The following is a 20,874-nucleotide window of genomic DNA, read 5'->3' as shown; positions in this document are numbered from 1 at the left end:
TGTGTGTGTGTGTGTGTGTGTGTGAGAGAGAGAGCTGTATGTTTGTGTGAATGCGGGTGTGTGTGTGAGGTCACATAATGGATGATCCCAGTCTTCTGATCAGTCTTCCTCTCTGGACAGGAGATTGATCCCCCCCCCTATCCTCTATCCTGAGTCTATCCTCTCTCTATACTCTCTCTATCCCTACATCTGTAGGTCATTAAAATTGTGCATACAAAAGTCAGAGTTGATGAGCTTGCAGTAAAGCTAAACACAAACACAATCGACAGCTGGGTTATGATCATGTTCTTAGCTAGTGATTAAGTGCCATCGTTGATTAGTACGTTCATAAGTTCATATGATACTGTATGTTCAGGTTCTCCCCGAAGGAGTTTAGAAATCATTTGAGGCTTAATTATTGCAGGTCAGAAGTGGAGGGGCTACTCCGCTCTACTCCACTCTCTCTGGCATATGCTCCAGCCAATCAAAGGCTGGTTTACAAATAAGGACACAAACAAACACTTCAACTCTAATAACTAACTCATATACGTTTTCAGGGTTAGTACTAATGTGTACCACCTCTCTGTCTGTCAAATCAAATCAAATTTTATTGGACATACACATGGTTAGCAGATGTTACCACGAGTGTAGCGAAATGCTTGTGCTTCTAGTTCCGATATATCAGCAATATCTAACATGCAATCTAACAATTCCACAACAACTACCTAATACACACAAATCTAAGTAAAGGAACGGAATAAGAATATATACATATAAATATATGGATGAGCAATGACAGAGCGGCATAGGCAAGATGCGATAGATGGTATAGAATACAGTATATATTGTACATATGAGATGAGTAATGCAAGATATGTAAACATTATTAAGGTGGCATTATTAAAGTGACAAGTGTTCCATTTATTAAAGTGGCCAATGATATTAAGTATGTATGTAGACAGCAGCCTCTCTGTGCTAGTGATGGCTGTTTAACAGTCTGATGGCCTTGAGATAGAAGCTGTTTATCAGTCTCTCGGTCCCAGCTTTGATGCACCTGTACTGACCTCGCCTTCTGGATGGTAGTGGGGTGGACAGGCAGTGGCTCGAGTGGTTGTTGTCCTTGATGATCTTTTTGGCCTTCCTGTAACATCGGTATGATGTAGGTGTCCTGGAGGGTGGGTAGTTTGCGTGCGCATGTGTGTGTGTGTGTGATTGACAGAGACGTATGGCAGTGTGACCAGTTACCTGTGGAGAAATGCCCCCCAATGACACGTGTGACTTACCACTGGACACCAGACACAGTCAGAACACAAAACTCCACCCACTGACCACAGAAACCCACTGTCACTATCTCTCTGGGGTACATAAATAAAATATTCAGTCTATTTAGACAGTTTCTCTTTGAAAAGCATTGTTAGAGAATTTGAATTGACCCCACCACTGCTCTTAATAATATTCAATGAATATCTGAATCTATAAGGTGTAGAAACTGAATCTACTGGGGGCAGAAATATACAGAGCAGGTGGCCACTGTGAATAAGGCTGTCAGGTGTAGTGGTCGACTCTGTGTCACCTTGGCCAGATGGTCATGGTGCTGCCCACCTGCAAGGCTCCACAGCATGCCCAGGACCCTGGGGCCAATACATGTGTAGATTACTAATGATAACTACAGTATGCTAATAACACAATGCAATGCTAATGTGAACAACAGAGAGCAGTGAAGTGATGGACGCACTGGTCTGGTCAGTGTGACTATACAGTAGCAACAGTAATGATAGTTGTGTAATAGAGAATCTCCTCCTCTCTCTCTCTCTCTCTCTCTCTCTCTCTCTCTCTCTCGCTCTCTGATCTGGGAATCTCTTGTGTGGTAGCCTCTTTATTTAGCTCCTGGTGTATGTACTGAACAGGTTCTGCAGGGTGGCAGATAGTCTTTTCTAGGAAAGGTTGTGGGAATATTAGACAGTGTATGCTTCCCCAGAGGAAGAGGTCAGACAGTCAGCCAACCTCAGAGAAAGGGGAAGGGTCAGTGAGGAGAAGGTCAACTCCAGGTCAACCACTGTGCTGCGTATATGATTACCTCTCCATAGAAGGGACAACACTTCTTGTTTGTATATGAAACATTAACGTGTTGGAAATTCCAAATTGTTTGCATAGTCAACTTACACACAGCACTGGGACACATACTTACCTCACCCGATATGCCACTCGGGGTCTTTTCACAGTTCTCAGGTCCAGAAATATTCAAGGAAACATACATTATCATACAGAGCCATGAGTGCATGGGACTCCCTTCCATCTCATATAGTGCAAGTTAACAGCAAACCTGGTTTCAAAAAACAACACCTCATGTGGCCTACTTGTTGTATGTACTGACATGTAGGTGTAACCGATAGATGCACACACACACACACACACACACACACACACACACACACACACACACACACACACACACACACACACACACACACACACACACACACACACACACACACACACAACATGTTGTTTTTAAATGTATGTAAATTGTAAAGTATTTTGTCTGTTATGTATTTTTCGTTATGTGTCGTACCCCAGAAAGACATTGGCGTCAGCTAATGGGGATCCTAATAAATCAAATCAAAACAAGGGTGCAGCTCTATGGTGTTTGTATGAAGAGAGGGGGGGGGGGCAGGGGATGTAAACAATAAACACTGGTATGTTTGAGGTGAAGGAGTGTGTGTGAGGCTACAATCTGTGAATGTACGTGAAGGAGAGAGAGAGACATACCTAATTCACATAGGATTTGCGGTATTTTGTCTGAAAAAAGAATTGGGCAATGTTTATATGGTCCCCTTTCAAACAACCACATTTTTACCACATTCTTGTTGGCATTCGCCATTTATGTCGCGATTGCTTGCTGGAACTGAGCTAGAGACATTTGACTTTGACCCGGTTGTTGTGGATGTTGTCATAGTAACCTGACACCGCTTTAATTCCTTCACATTCACAACAGTAAGTTAGCAGCTCACAATACTTGTAAATAATTTGTCTAAATAATTACCTTCTAATGTGTTAATTTTCCTGTTATAGTGAATAAAAACTTGGCTACAGTTCAACTCAAAATGTTGTCAGATATGTTCTGGTAATTATAAGAGCTGGCTAGCCATCTAGATAGCTAGCTAACAAGCTAATGTTAGCAACAAACCAAAACATTGTCTCTAGAAAGTTGCTTTGAGTTGCCTGGCATGCTAGATTGACATATCATAAATGCATTTTGAAACAGAGGGGTTTTTTTGGTACAAAAAATGTACCCGGCTGCTGCAATGTCATGCAGATAAGACTGCCGTTTTTGAGTTTGTATTTTTTCAGAATGACAAGGACAAGTTTGATGTCTGACAACAACAATAGCATGTTCATGATTTAGTGAGTGCCAAATCCAGTAAGATTAAAGGTGACATTTAGACTGAGGGTTTGGCTGGAAATAAAAGTTAGCAGAAATAAAAGTACAGGCTTTGTTGAAGGCAATACCTTTCAGATAAAGAAAAGTTGGCAAAAAGTTGAAGGGATGCTAACAAGTTGGCCCGGAAAACATCTTTGTTTGAAAGGTGTAAAAGAGAGAGAGAGAGAAAAGAGAAAGTGTGTATGTTTGATGGACACACAGCAGCTGTCCTCTGCTCCTCATGCCTTTGCCACCTACGGAAAAGGTGTCTAAGGGCACAAAGGAAAGAGGAGGTCACACACACTCCAGAACATGGAAAATCTGATCACGACTCCATTTTGCTCCTCCCTTCCTACAGGCAGAAACTCAAACAGGAAGTACCCGTGCTAAGGACTATTGAACGCTGGTCTGACCAATCGGAATCCACACTTCAAGATTGTTTTGATTATGCAGACTGGGATATGTTCCGGGTAGCCTCTATGAATAACATTTCCGAATACACTGATACAGTGACTGCATTTATCAGGAAGTGTATAGGAGATATTGTACCCACTGTGACTATTAAAACCTACCATAACCAGAAACTGTGGATAAAACTGAAAGCTCGAACCACCGCATTTAAACATGGCAAGGTGACTGTGAATATTGCCGAATACAAACAGTGTAGTTATTCCCTCAGTAAGGCGATCAAACTATGGAAGCGTCCCACCTGGCCAACATCCAGTGAAATTGCAGAGCACGAGATTCAAACAGAATTATAAATATTTAACTTTCATAAAATCACAAGTGTAATACATCAAAATAAAGCTTAACTTCTTGTTAATCCAGCTGCTGTGTCAGATTTCAAAAAGGCTTTACGGCGAAAGCACACCATGCGATTATCTGAGGACAGCGCCCCGCATACAAAACCATGAAAAACATATTTCAACCTGGCAGGTGCAAAACGAAAGTCAGAAATAGCGATATAATAAATGCCTTACCTTTGATGATCTTCTTCTGTTGGCACTCCAAAAGGTCCCAGTTACATCACAAATGGTCCTTTTGTTCGATAATGTCCTTCTTTATATCCATAAAAACTCAGTTTAGCTGGCACGCTTCAGTCAATAATCCACCCAGTTTCCCTCCATCAAAATGCATACAAAAGGAATCCCAAACGTTACTAATAAACTTTTCCAAACAAGTCAAACAACGTTTATAATCAAACCTTAGGTACCCTATTACGTAAATAAACAATACAATTTAAGACGGAGAATTGTTATTGTCTTTACCGGAGAAAAATCCCATAGAACACGCTCTCATTCACGCGCTTGGAAACATTACAGCCAAAATGGGAGCAACCTAGAAAAACTACAATTTCTGGCAAATTTTTCCCAAAACCAGCATGAAACTCTTTCTAAAAGACTGTTGACATCTAGTGGAAGACCGAGGAACTGCAATCTGGGAGGACTTCGCCTTATAATAAAAGTAACAGCCATTGAAAATAGTGGTAGGCTGAATATTTTTTCATTTTGGGATGGTTTGTCCTCGGGGTTTCACCTGCCATATCAGTTTTGTTATACTCATAGACATTATTTTAACAGTTTTAGAAACTGTGTTTTCTATCCAAATCTACCAATTATATGTATATCCTAGCTTCTGGGCCTGAGTAACAGGCAGTTTACTTTGGGCACACTTTTCATCCGGACATGAAAATACTGCCCCCTACCCAAGAGAGGCTAATAAACAAAACAAGAAACACAAACAACGCACAGACAGGAAACTTAAACAGAAACAATAACGCCCCGGGAAAGAAAACAAAGGGAGTGACATATAAAGGGAAGGTAAACAGGGAGGTGATGGAGTCCAGGTGAGTCTGAAGATGCGCCGGTGAGCGTAACGATGCTAACAGGTGTGCGCCATAACAAGCAGCCTGGTGACCTAGAGGCTGGAGAGGGAGCACACGTGACACAAACAGGCAAAACATCAGTATAGAGACAAAGAGTCGCAACTCAATGGCTCAGACATGAGACAAATGTGGCAAGGACTACAGACAATCACAAACTACAAAGGGAAAACCAGCCACGTCACGGACACCGACATCTTGCTTCCGGACAATCTAAACACCTTCTTCGCCCACTTTGAGGATAACACAGTGTCACCGATGCGGCCCTCTACCAAGGACTGTGGGCACACCTTCTCCGTGGCTGACGTGAGTAAGACATTTAAGCGTATTAACCCTGCTGGCCCAGATGGCATCCCAAGCCGCATCCTCAGAGCATGCGCAGACCAGCTGGCTAGAGTGTTTACAGACATATTCCGTAAATATGTCCATCTCAACCCCCTCCTGTAAAACAAAGGAGCTGATCGTGGACTTCAGGAAAGAGCAGAGGGAGCACCCCCCTATCCACATCAACGGGACTGCAGTGGAGAAGGTGGAAAGCTTCAAGTTCCTTGGCGTACACATCACTGACAAACTGAAATGGTCCACCCACACAGTGTGGTGAAGAAGGCGCAACTGCACATTGAAGGTTGAAGAAATTTGACTTGGCACCTAAAACCCTCACAAACTTTTACAGATGCAAAATTGAGAGCATCCTATTGGGCTGTATCATCGCCTGGTATGGCAACTGCAACTGCACCGCCCACAACCACAGGACTCTCCAGAGGGTGGTAGGTCTGTCCAACGCATCACCAGGGGCAAACTACCTGCCCTCCAGGACACCTGCAACACCCAATGTCACAGGAAGGCCAAAAAGATCATCAAGGACAACAACTACCTGAATATTGTGTGTATTGTGTGAAATTGTTAGGTATTACTGCACTGTTGGAGCTAGAAACTCAAGCATTTCACTACACCCGCAATGAAATCTGCTAAACACGTGTATGTGACCAACAAAATCGTATTTTATTTTATTTGACCAAATAATTTCACATGGTGTGTTTTAACACTATTGCCCATGTTTGAACCACTGTCAATTCTGGACCTGGATATTCAATCAAACATTAATTTATTGATTGATTACCTAAAGTTAATACCTCCCCCCTTCTTTCATGAGGACTTAGTTACACTATATAAACATTTTTGTGTCTGTGTCTATGAGGGGTGGGTGGGTAATCTTGACCATAGAGGGTGGGAGGTAAGGGGTGAGGGGTCAGGGGTGACAGTGCTAAGGTGCTACGTGTCACACAGGGGGTGTCGTAAGGGATTTTTAAGGGTGTCAAAAGGGCTGGTATGAGTTGTCAGAGGTGTTTTAAATCAGTCCACTCCGTTTTAGAGGCACAGTGTCATGCCCCTCACCTCCATCAAAGGGCCTGTCAACCCGCCTTTACAGAGCATAACACTGAAGGGTTGTGGGGGGGATTACTTTATCCCTTGATTATTAAACTTTGTGCAAAGGTAGATTTTTTGCTTCAAATACATGATCAGTTCCAACCTGAAAATCAAAACAGCCAGTTGATTTGAAAACCCTTCAATGTCACCCCATTTGGGTCTTGAGCTCCTCAGACTACTGGTTTTATACCACACCACTTTTCCTTCTGCCTACCAATTAACAATGTTTACAACCCCAGAGCAGGGGAGGTTTATGACTGGAGGTTTAGGGGTTTAAGTTCCGGGTCAGAGGTCAGCTAAGTTTAGTAGTACCCCTGAGAGGCGGGGACTCTTTTACTGTTTCATCAGAGAGGAGAAAAGCCACATCTAGTGCAGCTATCTCTTAACCTCCATATTGAATTGGGATTAAGGAAGGCCCATATAAACCTATTGTTTGGATAAAATAATGTGTCTTCTTTCATGTCCTGTATTAAGCTGCCCTCTGGGTCTCATAATACCAGGGTACTGATCAGACCAGTGCTGGAGAGAGGGATAAGTTGGGAAGAAATCCATGTCAACCATAGCCAAATTGAGACTCCAGTATAGCTATACTAGGATTTTATCTACTTCACCAAACACTCTCATTCCCTCCTCTACCATTAGATACAGAAGCTATCTCATCAGTCCATCTCCAACGCCTTTCCTAAGAGAGATGGGGGAGTACCAAATTGTCTGCCAATAAACTCTCTGTCCTTTCTCTGTACCCCTCACCTCTGTTCCTAGTTATCTCCAGATGGGGTTGATACTACCCCTTCCCTCCCTTCTCCTCCTCACGTTATCACAGTGATATCTGTGGAAGACAAACGAGTTTGGGCCCTGGCGGTGCATTCAGGGGTCAGCTCAGCTACTGTGGGGTGTCCCCAGGAACAGGCCAGACAAGGCTTCCATACATACCATCTAGGCCCACCTACAGTTAGCAGCACCCCCTGCAGTTCTGCTCTGCTAAGGGACTGAGGCTACTGTTTCTGCCTATGTCAGGGAGATGGATGAGGAGAGGAACACAGAGAAAGAGTCTCGTTTAAGGCACGTGACATCTAGATTGTGTCTGACACGTGCGCACTCCCCCGTGCCCTGTGCGCAACCACTTCACTTACTTTCACTCTCATGTGCACATATGGACTCACAAACCACCATGGACTCACATGTCAAATACATTAGATTACCCCTGCCTCTTGAAAGTCCAATTATATTTGTCACGCACACACACGAACGTGCACACACACTGTTGCACACACTCACAATGAGGGGCGAGGGGGATGACACCATACTGTGCCTTAGACAGACGAGGTGATGGATATGACGTATCAATCACACACTTCGGTTTACTCAGGACATCAGTCAAAGCACAAGACTAGGTGTGTGTGTGTGTGTGTGTGTGTGTGTGTGTGTGTGTGTGTGTGTGTGTGTGTGTGTGTGTGTGTGTGTGTGTGTGTGTGTGTGTGTGTGTGTGTGTGTGCGTGTGTGTCCTAGAGGAGGGGGCATGACTCAGGGGCTCTTTGTGATCATGTCTAACCCCCGGACCGGCAGTGGTGAGGGGGAGGAAATGAGGAGAAGGACTGGTCTCTCTCCACTTCCACGTAAGCAACAGGCACAGACTCGTCTTACTACACTCAGCGCTGTGAGAAATCAACAGACTGTGCTCTATTGATCCTCAGACTTAATAAGTCACTTCCAGGAGTCTCAATGCAGGCTAGAGAACCACTACAGCTCAAACTCGTGTCTCAAGAGCTTACAGCTCTAATTGCAGTGTTTTGGTGCTCATCAAATCGAGAGGTAGCGGGAGAAAGCAAGAGCGTGAGAAGAAATTATGCATTTACTTCAAAGTCTATTCACAGACACATCATTTAGTTTAGAAGTTCACAACACATATAAACTATGGAGCCTACAGCTGCTGATGATAAACACAAGCCCTAAATTATTACTTTGAAAAGAAATGAAAAGAAAAATCTATTCATTCAAAGTTTGCCAGCACAGCATCACGTTAGCTTTGGTGCAGAACAGCAGGTGGAGAGAGTGGGGGAGGGGGGCATTGACTCCTGGTGGGGCCATGTGTGAGCTTCTACCCCCTGGCAAGAGCCCTAGCGAGACCCTGGTCCCTTCTCCTTTGTCCCCCCGGCACCCAGCTCTTTGAGCGGCCCAACCCTGACAAACACACTGTGAAATTAGCCTAGTGGTGGAGCTCTAATGAAAGCTAACACGATCAGCTCCTACAAACAGACCCAGGCTCCCTGTCACACCCTGGTCTTTCCCAGCACCCCACCACTCCCCCACATGTCTACACACTCCATATTGTCACCCTGGGAGAAACACAGCTGTGCCCAGCCAGGACACTGAAGCCGATGGGGTGCAGAAGGGGTGCAGTCGCCCCCCAGCTACACACCCCTGTCACTCCGATACACACTGGGTATGAGCTAAGACAAGACACATGCACCCATCAGCCTGCTCTCGTGTGACAACAATCGACTCTTCTCCTGAAAAGAACTGATTGGAACGGTTTCATTTTGGGGAGAGGAAGGGGTGGGTAAAGCGGGGGTAAAGTGCCTCCTTGCCAACCTCCAGGGTTACCATCTTATCAACTGTGTTTTCTGTAAATTGCCATGAGGTCAATCATGATAACTTGGCATTCATCTCACCTCTACACATCAGCCAAGTCCATATCTGGGATGTGAACCAGCAACGTTCCGGCTTCTGCTCCTCTAAAAACCTCCAAACTGCTGCTTCATGCCTGTATTCATAAGCAGAGAGCCGTTGAGCTATGCTTCCTGCTCTAAAACGTTTGAGTAATGCTGTGATGTGAAGTGTTGAGTGAGAAGTTTTGGTATGACTAATAAGGAATGAAGTATGAGCCTTCCTTGTTGCAGTAAAAGCCTTTTGAGTGATGGTGGGTATTGAGTAAGGCCTGTCCTTGGCCTCTTCCCTTTCGCCAGTTCCAGAGTTTTCACACACTCACACCATTACTCACTCCGTCACTGTGACCTAAGCCTTCAGGATATACCCATTGTTACAGTGGAGAACGCTTGCAGGTTCTAAGATAAAGGGTGTGTGTGTGTGTGTGTGTGTGTGTGTGTGTGTGTGTGTGTGTGTGTGTGTGTGTGTGTGTGTGTGTGTGTGTGTGTGTGTGGGGGGGGGGGATTTGTACTCATGATAGATGTGTCTTTCTTCCTGTTTGTGTAGGAGCACCTCCTTTTCCCATGCTGTGGATCACACTCACACACACACATGCACACACACATGCACACACACACACACACACACACACACACACACACACACACACACACACACACACACACACACACACACACACACACAGAGACACACTCAAAAAGGGATAGCGGTAAACAGACACGCTTTCTAAAGGCATACTGTGGGAGAGAGAGAGAGGGAGAAGAAAGGAAGGAAAGATGAAAGAGGAGAAGGGGTAGATCTCATTCTCCTTAGACCAAAGGAACTGCCAAAGACACAGAGGAGGACAGGAGAGTCTTTTAAGTCACAGGCTATGTTTTTTTCTTCTCTTTCCACATAAAAGTAAGGCAATGAGAGTAGATGTGGTGTACTGACATACAACACAATACATGCACCCATCAATCCTCTCCACATTGTGCTGACTTCAGTTCAACAAACACAGGAAGGAATACTCTTCACTGCCTGACAGATTTTAATTTCAACTGATAACCTTCTCATTTTCTCTAACTTTTGTTCTGTTGTTTTCTTTGGGGACCTCCAGGATGTTCCTAGTTAGAGCAGAGGGACATCACCGTCCTTTTCAAATTAAGATGGAAACAAGAGCTTAACCAGATCAGCTTTCATGTCCAATACTTCAAACCTGACCTCTGACCTCTCACCCCTATCCTCAGCCTGTCTGTCAGATTTACCTGTCTCTCTCTCTGTCCACCCAGCCCTGGGAAAGCTGATCCTACTGCTGTGACCATATCTCATATATAGTGGTGACAACCTTTACCGCCCATAATTCTTTGTCACAGAGTTCCTCTGAGGCTCCTCATTATGTGACACATAATCACGTCTCCTTTGGGAAAAGAGGGGACACAGTTGTCACATGTGGACAGACACGAGGCCAAACCCTTTAGTGACCCTCGCAGATACAGACCTTTGAGTTAAATATGAGATACATGGAGCCCATGGTTAATAGACATGTTATAGAGGGCCAGGGTTTTGAATCATTGAATGCTGGAAGAGATAGCATGTCTCTCAGCACCTACTCCTCAGCATTACCTATTGATTACAACCGCTAATGAAGTTTGGGGAGGGGAAGGGGTGTGCGCCCATATTTCATCCTGGTATCTGATGTGTGGCCCTCAGCTCCCCATCACTGAGATGAGGAAATGGGCCCTTCACAGAGCCCAACCCCAGGGACACCTCAGGGACTCACTGACTGGGACTGACCACTCCACTGACCCCCTAAACCTCTGCCACCCCCCTTCCCTCACCCCAACCCCTATCTCTATTCCCTTACCCTCCCCTCCTTACCCTCATACATCCATCCCAAGGGAAAGAAACACCCTCATTCACAGGGAAAAGCTTGCTTTCAGGTCTTTCTCCCCTTCAATGGGGCTTTATGCCAGGAGCCTTGAGACATCAACATGACAATATGACAATGTGCTGGCCCTTTTAAAAGAGATCCTGTGTTTGTTAAGCGTTTCTGCCCCTGAAGAGCACCTAAGGCAGGGGCAGGGGATCTGAAAAGTGACCGGTGAAAAGAGAGGGGCCAACTTTGATCACACACGTGAAAGAGGACTAGACTTTTGATTAACTTGAGTGCTGCACGTGGTAGCCTGTCTGTCTTTCTATCTATCTCTGAGAGATGTAGGAATGGTGAAGTTATCATTGGAAGGTATGAGACAATCCGATAATTGCTATTCACGTCTCATGTTATTGCCCACCTCACTTCTTCCACCACTTCTCACCCAGCCTCTAGTAAAGAAACCACAAAGTCTCCAAACTCTCATTTCAGCGCTACCATTTCTCCGATCCCCCCCCCCATGAGATCATATAAGTCATGTTTTTTGGGACTTTTATGTAACACTTTCTATTATTCATCAAAAGAGTTTTAAGCATCTCCCCTTGATGTCAAACTGTAACAAGCAAAAATAAGATATCCTGGCTCTCTAAAGCTGATTCAACTCATCTCAAGGAGCTGAAATCATGAATCATTAAAAAAACACCAAAGTCGGAGGAAATTGATTCGCTAGCTAAGGAGGGAGCAGGAGGGTGAGAGAGAGAGAGAGAGAGAGAGAGAGCGACGGTACAACTAAAACCTCCCCGCAGAATGCACTAACACACGCTAAGGATGAGGATAGGTCTCTTTTTACATGGTACAGGAAGTACCAACGTGACTGTCATATCATAGGAAACATGGAGGGGAACTGCATCAAACAAAACAGAATTATGGATGTCATCATCACAACTACGTTTAGAAAGACAAGACTCAATGATAAAAGTCGTGCCCCTCTTCAATTAGATTTGGTTTGGATTCAAAATAGCAGACAAACTGGCAAGTAAAATATCTCTCTTTAGAGCACTTTCATTCTTAGCACAGGTACTGACCTCTCCATTGACTCACTGGACCACTGAGTTATGAGTGTTAAATATAGTAATGGCAGTTTATTTTTGGAGCAGCACTCCAAAGATTCAAGAGTTATCACAATGGCCTCATTTTGCCTGAGTAGGATGGTAATCTCACAGTTGTGATTGTATCATTGTCAAGTCATTTTGCCCCATTCATTCTGCCATAGACCGGCCTATGCCCCTATCGGTCCCTGCCTGTGCCTGTAGAATGACCTAAGATAAGAAAGACTCTACCTGATAACCCCAGCAAACATGACCCCATTCGCCCAATGTGCCTACAAGCCTACACAAGCCAGATACGGGCTAGCCCACAACAAGCCCACATCAACCCAACACAGGCTACCCCACACTAAGCCCACACCAGCCCAACATGGGCTAGCCTACACCAGACTAACACAGACTATTGGACACCAGCCAAACATGCCAGCCCATACCAAGCCCAGCTGCTTCATAATGTAGAGGCAGGGCTCATTTGAATTGGGGCTGTGGATTTAAATTCCCCAATTCATGTTGTTAAGAAAAGAATGCAATATCAAAATCGCTGATAACATTCAAACCAATGAGGTTTCGGTGCTTTAAAGCCAATTATCTCAGAATAATCTTTCTGTCAGACAGAACCTTATAGGTCAAAGGTCACAAGTTATTTTTGTGCAACCGTAAGTGAGAGTGTCGTTCCAGTTTATCTGTTGTGATGTACATTAAAATAAAATGACTTGTACACTGCCAATGATGAAGTCTGTAAGAAGACTGATAAGTGCACACGATATATATTGTAAACTTTCATTTTCTCTGGTGTTAATATATATGTATCAGTCAAAAGTTTGGATGCACCTGCTCATTCAAGGGTTTTTCTTTATCTTTACTGTTTTTACATTGTTGAATAATAGTGGAGACATGAAAATGTGGAATAACACATATGGTAACCAAATAAACAAATCAAAATATATGTCATATTTGAGATTCTTCAAAGGAGCCACCCTTTGCCTTGATGACAGCTTTGCACACTCTTGGCATTCTCTCAACAAGCTTCATGAGGCATCATTTTCCAACAGTCTTGAAGGAGTTCCCACATGTGATGAGCACTTGCTGGCTGCTTTTCCTTCACTCTGTGGTCCAACTCATCCCAAACCATCTCAATTGGGTTGAGGTCGGGTGATTGTGAGGCCAAGTCATCTGATACAGCACTCCATCACTCTCCTTGGTCAAATAGCCCTTACCTGTGTAAGCCTGGAGGTGTTTTTGGGGTCATTGTCCTGTTGAAAAAGAAATTATAGTCCCACTAAGAGCAAACCAGATGGGATGGCGTATCACTGCAGAATGCTGTGGTAGCCATGCTGGTTAAGTGTGATTATCACAGTGTCACCAGCAAAGCACCGCCTTACCATCACACCTCCTCCACCATGCTTCACGGTGGGAACCATACATGCTGAGATCATCCGTTCACCTACTCTGCATCTGACAAAGACACGGTGGTTGTAACCAATCGTTTCAAATTTGGACTCATCAGAGCAAAGGACAGATTTGGGTATGTCATTTTAGGCGAAAATTGAAAAAATGGGGCGGATCCTTGAATTCACTTCAATCAGTGTAAATGAAGGGGGTGAAACAGGTTACAGATATATTTTCAAGCCTTGAGAGAATTGAGACATGGAGTGTGTATGTGTGCCACTCAGAGGGAAAATGGGCAAGACAAAATATTTAAGTGCCTTTGAACGGGGTATGGTAGTAGGTGCCAGGCGCACTGGTTTGTGTCAAAAACTGCAACGCTGCTGGGTTTTTCACGCTCAACAGTTTCCCGTATGTATCAAAGTTGCTTGTTGCTGTCATATAGTTGCTTATTGCTGTCATATATATAGACACACACACTGACTGCACAAAATATTAAGAACACCTTCCTAATATTGAGTTGCACCCCCTTCAGAACAACTTCAATTCGTTGCTGCATGGGCTCTACAAGGTTTCGAAAGCTTTCCACAGGGATGCTGGCCCATGTTGACTCCAATGCTTCCCACAGTTGTGTGTAGTGGGCTGGGTGTCCTTTGGGTAGTGGACCACTGTTGTCTTTCTGAGACAATGTAACATCCAGCCAATTCAAAACAGTCAGTTATCAGCATTCTGTGTCTTTTCGTTGAGCCGGATCATTTGGCTCCCAAACGGCTGTTCATTCAAAATGCTTGAAAATTGACCTAGAACCATGGAAATTGCAAATCTCTAGTATTGTAAGGCCAAAACAGTAGGCCACCATTATGTCAGATCTTCGTATGCACGTTCAAAATACATTTTTACCCATCCAAATTTACGCACTGCAAAAATGAGCGTGCACCAGAATGACGTGCTCCCCCCACTATTTATTGTTTCTGCAGTGATGATTCACCATCTTCGGAGAATGTTTTCTAACTTATGGATGAGTTAGCTGACAACGTCAGGAAAACAATGTGGACGCTTCAATGGGGCAGAAGTCCGTGAGTTCTGGATGGCCAGATAGCTACCAACAATGTTTTGAGTGGTTTTCACTAACTTCATATCAATGGTAATATGGCAAAAAATATTGCTATCTAGCTAACCAACAACTGTAACAATGGATCTGAGAGACAAGTGCTCATTGTGCAAATGTATTTATGTTTCAATAAACATTGGATATTAAATATAGTTTACATGTTGTCAACAATTTAAGCCAACCCCGTCTGTTTTGCCCCATAGTTGCGCACATGTCAGTTTTGTTGCTAAACAATCAACCCATCTATATGCAGATAATCGTTGTTTGAAGCAAAAAAAAGCAGTTGTAGCAGTATGCAAATCAGGGAACCATCGATGCGATTCATTTCCCAACGTTCACCAAAAAGAGCTCAAAAAGAGCTGTTCGATCGCGAACGAACTGTCACTAAAAAGGATGGGCTTATTTTAGGCAAAGTGAGGGCTGCCGTTGGGGTCCCCTGCCTTCGGGCCAATGTAAAGCCGATGAGCAAAGGTGCATCGGATCATGTGGACATCCTACATGGGTCCAATGTTTTTACTCGCATTGGGCTCACATGGTGCCCATGTGGGAATATTTGCTGGGAAAGGATGGGCTTATTTCAGGCAAAGTGAGGGCTCCCCTCACCAGATATGGGCTGTCCACGCTAGGTCACACTGGACCAATGTGGAGCGAATGTGGGCAGCCTACATGGGGACAACATTTTATCCAGCATGTGGACATGTTTGCTGGGACGTATCTCAGCTGAAAATAACATTCAGAGATGAACACAGATAAATACAGAGACACATGTAGACACTGAGTGCTCTGAAAAGGGTAAAACTATAAACTGCTACAGGTCAATTTAGATCAGTTAGCTATCTTGAAAACTAAGACACAACATGTTTTTGTAACGTAATTAAACTAGTTAATGTAGAAGTGCTGTGGCATAGTTAGTTAATGCTCTATCCACCTGTTCCAAATAACTACCCATATGATGTGCAACAATTCACTAAACACATATTCTCATTGTATATTGTTTATGGCAGGGGACAGGTATTCAAATCCAAGCCTGGAGGTTCTGTCACTGCTGGTTTTCTGTTCTACAATTAATTGCACCCACCTGGTGTCCAGAGGAGGTTGAGGGGAGGAAGGCTGGTGTCCCAGGTCTAAATCAGTCCTTGATTTGAAGGGAATAATGAATATCAGCAGTGGCACTGGCTTTGTGGTGCAGATATGGAATTTACCTGGTTTAGTTGTACAGTATGAGTGGGAAGGCCTATCAGAGAGGAATCGGCAAAGTATACCAAAATCCTTGGAACTAGATGCATAATGCAGAAATTCTGATGAAGTAAGTATCTTAGGCCTGCTATCTCCCATCACTGATGGTAGGCTTGCTATTCTGTAACACCTGACTTTATATTCATGTTATTTCAAGGATTTCAAAATATGCTACATCTACTCATGGTTATGACTAGATGGAGTACAGCTGAACAGAAGTAACTTTAGGTAGCAGGTTAGGAGAACTTATGCAGCTTATGGTCTTATGGTCTTTTTTTGTGTGCAGTCCGGACAAACCTTGATTTTAACATCCAAGGATGTTGATTCTTGGTCCTGTCCGGACCAAATCTGAAGCAAACATAGATATCTGTTTGGTTCAGATTTGGTCCAGACCAATCATAGAAATCATTCAGAAAGTACACTGTAGAAATGTTTGCAAATGTATAAACAAATAAAAACAGAAATACCTTATTTACATAAGTATTCAGACCCTTTTCTATGAGACTCGAAATTGAGCTCAGGTGCATCCTGTTTCCATTGATCATCCTTGTGATGTTTCTACAACTTCATTGGAGTTCCCCTGTGGTAAATTCAATTGATTGGACATGATTTGGAAAGGCACACACCTGTCTATATATGGTCCAACAGTTGACAGTGCATGTCAGTGCAAAACCCAAGCCATGAGGTCAAAATAATTATCTGTAGATTGTGTTGAGGAACAGATCTGGGAGAAGGGTACCAAAATATTTCTGCAGCATTAAAGATCCCCAAGAACACAGTGGCCTCCATAATTCTTAAATAGAAGAAGTTTGGAAATCCCAAGACTCTTCCTAGAGTTGGCCACCTAGCCAAACTGAGCAATCGGGTGAGAAGGGCCTTGGTCAGGGAGGTGACCAAGAACCCGATGCTCACTCCGACAGAGCTCCAGAGTTCCTCTGTTGAGATTGTAGAACCTTCTAGAAGGACAACCATCTCTGCAGCACTCAACCAATCAGGCCTTTATGGTAGAGTGGCCAGACGGAAGCCCATCCTCAGTAAAAGGCACATGACAGCCAAAAGGCACCTAAAGGACTCTCAGACCATGAGAGACAAGATTCTCTGGTCTGATGAAACCAAGATTGAACTCTTTGGCCTGAATGCCAATCGTCACTTCTGGAGGAAACCTGGCACCATCCCTACGGTGAAGCATGGTGGGGGCAGCATCATACTGTGGCAATGTTATTCAGAGGAAGGGACTGGAAGACCAGTCAGGATCGAGGGAAAGATGAACGGAGCAAAGTACAGAGAGAGATCCTTGATGAAAACCTTCTCCAGAGCGCTCAGATCCTCAGACTGGGGTGAAGGTTCACCTTCCAACAGGACAACGACCCTAATCAGCCAAGACAATGCAGGAATGGCTTCGGGACAAGTCTCTGAATGTCCTTGAGTAGCCCAGCCAGAGGCGGACTTGAACGCAATCGAACATCACAGGAGAAACCTGAAAATAGCTGTGCAGCGACGCTCCCCACCCAACCTGACAGAGCTTGAGAGGATCGGCAGAGAGGAATGGGGAAAAACTACCCAAATACAGGTGTGCTAAGCTTGTAGCATCATTCCCAAGAAGACTCAAAGCTGTAATCGCTGCCAAAAGTGCTTCAACCGAAAACTGAGTAAAGGGTCTGAACACTTACATAAATGTAATATTTCAGTTTTTTATAAATTTGCATAAATGTTCATTGCTATTATGGGTTAGTGTGTGTAGACTGATGAGGGGAAAAAAATATTTAATCAGTTTTAGAATAAGGCTGTAACATAACAAAATGGGGGGAAAGTCAGGGGGTCTGATTACTTTCCGAATGCTCTGTATGTTTCACAGGTTTGGACAGCAGAGTTCAATACAGCAGAGCTCAGGAGAGTACAGTAAAGAACAGTAAAGTATAGTGTACTGTATTGTACCCTACCTTACTCTAATGCATTCTACTGTACTGTACTCCACTGAATTAAACTCTACTGTGCTCTACTGTCATAAACAGTAGTGAGTAATGTGATGTTGGACTACGTGGAACATAATCGCTGCCAAGTTTTAAAGTTTTTGAAAAAGCTAACATAATTGCATGTGACCGAAGGGGGCAATAAAAAATATTCTGTTGCAGTCTTCAGTTGGCTTCTCTTTCCTTTATTTCTGTGATATGATGTTTACTTCATTGATGCACAGTTGGAATTTGTCCATAGAATCAATGACTGAAAAACACGTATTTTCAACATCTGTAAATGACTTATTTTTGAAGTCCGGAAAATACGTCTTCTAACCTTTCAGCACCTGAAATGCACATCTTTTCAACGTAATTTTTCTTACTGGGTTAAGGTTAGTTAAAATGCTCAAATTGGCCCCATCACCATATCTATAGCCACAACCAGGGCTGCCCTCAGATAACACGATTCCGCCACCTTGTACCCCAAAACATTCTGAATGCACCAACATCAAAGATGGTGAAAAAATGAAGAGTTCCCATAAAGGCTGTTTAGCATAACTTTTTGGGCGACCCGACCACATTCACATAGAAATGTGTGTTATAGATATGTCACTCTCATTGAAAGCAAGTTCAAGAAGCGGTGTTCTATGTGCGCCATCATTCTGTTCTTACGTTTCGTTTTTTTGTCTTTTAATTTCGGTTTTGTACACCAGCTGAAAATACAATATTTTTGATTTTGGAAAATCTATTCCACAGCGGTTTAGATGGTATAATGATTTTCTACATCATACTTGCTTGGTTATTTTGTCACGTAAACTGAAATTAGGCAAAGTATTAGAATTTGATCAAGTGCAGCTTTAAGGAGTGGCTCTCCCATAAGGCACCAATGTGATAGCAGCTGGGTCTGGTCTACAGAGTTAATTGACTGTATATGAACCCGAAAAAGGGAGCCTATGAAATGTCTTACCTCATCCTTCTTGTTTGAATCTGCTATGTTGTCTGTGCATTCAGTTTGGTTAAACGTTTGCTACGTTTTGTAACGGTTTGTACTGAACGACGACATTTTTCCTCAAAACGTTCTTCAACCTTTTCGAATAAACTTTGGTCGCGTTTCACTGCTCAGATGTTGCATGCATCAACCAATGGTTGTCCACTGACAGTTCGCTATGACATATGATGTGGTTAACTGATACTTAAAATACCTATCTAGGCGTTGTAAGATTTGGCATGTGTCAGCAACACCTGGGCAGAGGAATGCACCCTTTTAGATACGTTTGCTCCATTTGGTGGATGTGACAGGTGCGGCATGAAGCAGTGAGTGACGTATTTAATGCGCAGCACTGCATTTTGAACCCAAAACCCAACATCTCCCCGTTTTTCAACTGGTCTTTCAGAACAGCACCGCTTCAGTTTAATTGAACGTTGCATTATGTTTTTTGTTGTTGTATTGAACGCAGCCCTTGTTACAGATCAAGTTGAACATTTCTAAATTGATTTGGGGGAATGTCAGATCAGGTGACCTCGATCAGGCGTTCACTGGCAAATTCAGTGTGATGATGATTTGGTTGGTCTGACCCAAAGATTTGTATATACACTAGATTGCTATTTACGGAACACCGTGTTTAAGCCACTGTGCCTCCATCTTGGCATTCCCCCACCAGCGTAACAAATATTTTGGAAGCTATAGAGAGCCATTTATTAATGTCGTTTTTGCCACATGTATTATATTACAGGCACCTAAATGCATACATTTAAATTATATTATGTGAGCCAAACATAAAATTAAAATAATTATTTAAAAAATTACATGACTAATGTTTACTGTCCCCACTACAACAACAAAAAAATGTAATAGACTGGTTAGCTGACAACATCACGAAAACGATGCACACGCTTCAGTGGGGCAGAAGTTCATGGGTTGTTGTGATTCGGGATGGCCAGATAGCAAGCGGTAATGACAAGAAGCTGCCATGTGAGGAATCATAGTTTTTTAATTAGTATTATTAAAAATGTATTTAACCTTTAGTTAACTAGGCAAGTCAGTTAAGAACAAATTCTTATTTACAATGACAGCCTACCCCGGGCCAATTGTGCGCCGCCCTATGGGACTCCCAATCACGGCCAGTAGTGATACAGCCTGGAATCGAACCAGGTACTGTAGTGACGCTTCGAGCACTGAGATGCAGTGCTTTATACTGCTGCACCACTCGGCTCGTTTCAGCTATATTTATCTTATTTTTGATATGTCTTGTTTTGATGTGTTTTCACTGATGTCATGTCTATGCTAGTAGGACTCAAATACGCTAGCTAGCTAACCAACAACTGTAATGATATTTGAGAGACAACAAGTGCTCATTGTGCACATTTATGTTTTCAATAAACATTGGTGACAAAATATAGTTACATGTTGTAAAAATCTAAGCCAAACCAGTTCATTTTGCCCCATAGATCGCGCATCGGTTTTGTTGCTTCTATTGAAAAGCTATAGAATGTCATTCATTCCTATGGAGGATTGAGCCTACTGGGTAGTGCCAATATGGCCGACTGGTGGCTTCAAAGCATAGACTGTAAAAAAGAAAAACCTTTCAATGGCCAATAAATAGCATCATCAATCCAGAGTTTATATACATGATTGGTCTGACCACACTCCTGTCAATTCACCTACTTGATGTTATCAAACGAGTTTGATTTGGTTGATTATGTTTTAACTGAATTTAATTTCCATCATGCTGCATATAGCACACCCGAGTTCAACTCAGCACAGGCGAGGCAGATTCCGAAGATAGTCGGAAAAGGCCGAATGCATGGCATTGTGGGAAAAGGGAGCCTGTCGCCATCTTGCTTTAGCGCCGCA

The 20,874-nt window shown here is 43.4% G+C and overlaps 1 protein-coding gene across 2 annotated transcripts in view; it reads left to right on the top strand.

Moving 5' to 3' along the window:
* The first annotated feature begins 20,815 nt into the window (after positions 1 to 20,815).
* Positions 20,816 to 20,874, top strand: part of arglu1a (arginine and glutamate rich 1a) — a 7,827-nt gene continuing 7,768 nt past the window's right edge. The window contains exon 1 of one of the 2 annotated variants that reach the window (XM_024389038.2): positions 20,816 to 20,874. This exon is cut by the window's right edge and continues 510 nt beyond it. The gene's annotated coding sequence lies outside the window, so the exon portion shown is untranslated. The other variant, XM_024389039.2, reaches the window with a different exon arrangement.

Source organism: Oncorhynchus tshawytscha, linkage group LG26, assembly GCF_018296145.1.
Source record: "Oncorhynchus tshawytscha isolate Ot180627B linkage group LG26, Otsh_v2.0, whole genome shotgun sequence".
NCBI classification, from domain to species: domain Eukaryota; kingdom Metazoa; phylum Chordata; class Actinopteri; order Salmoniformes; family Salmonidae; genus Oncorhynchus; species Oncorhynchus tshawytscha.
This window is presented reverse-complemented; position numbering and strand designations above follow the sequence as displayed.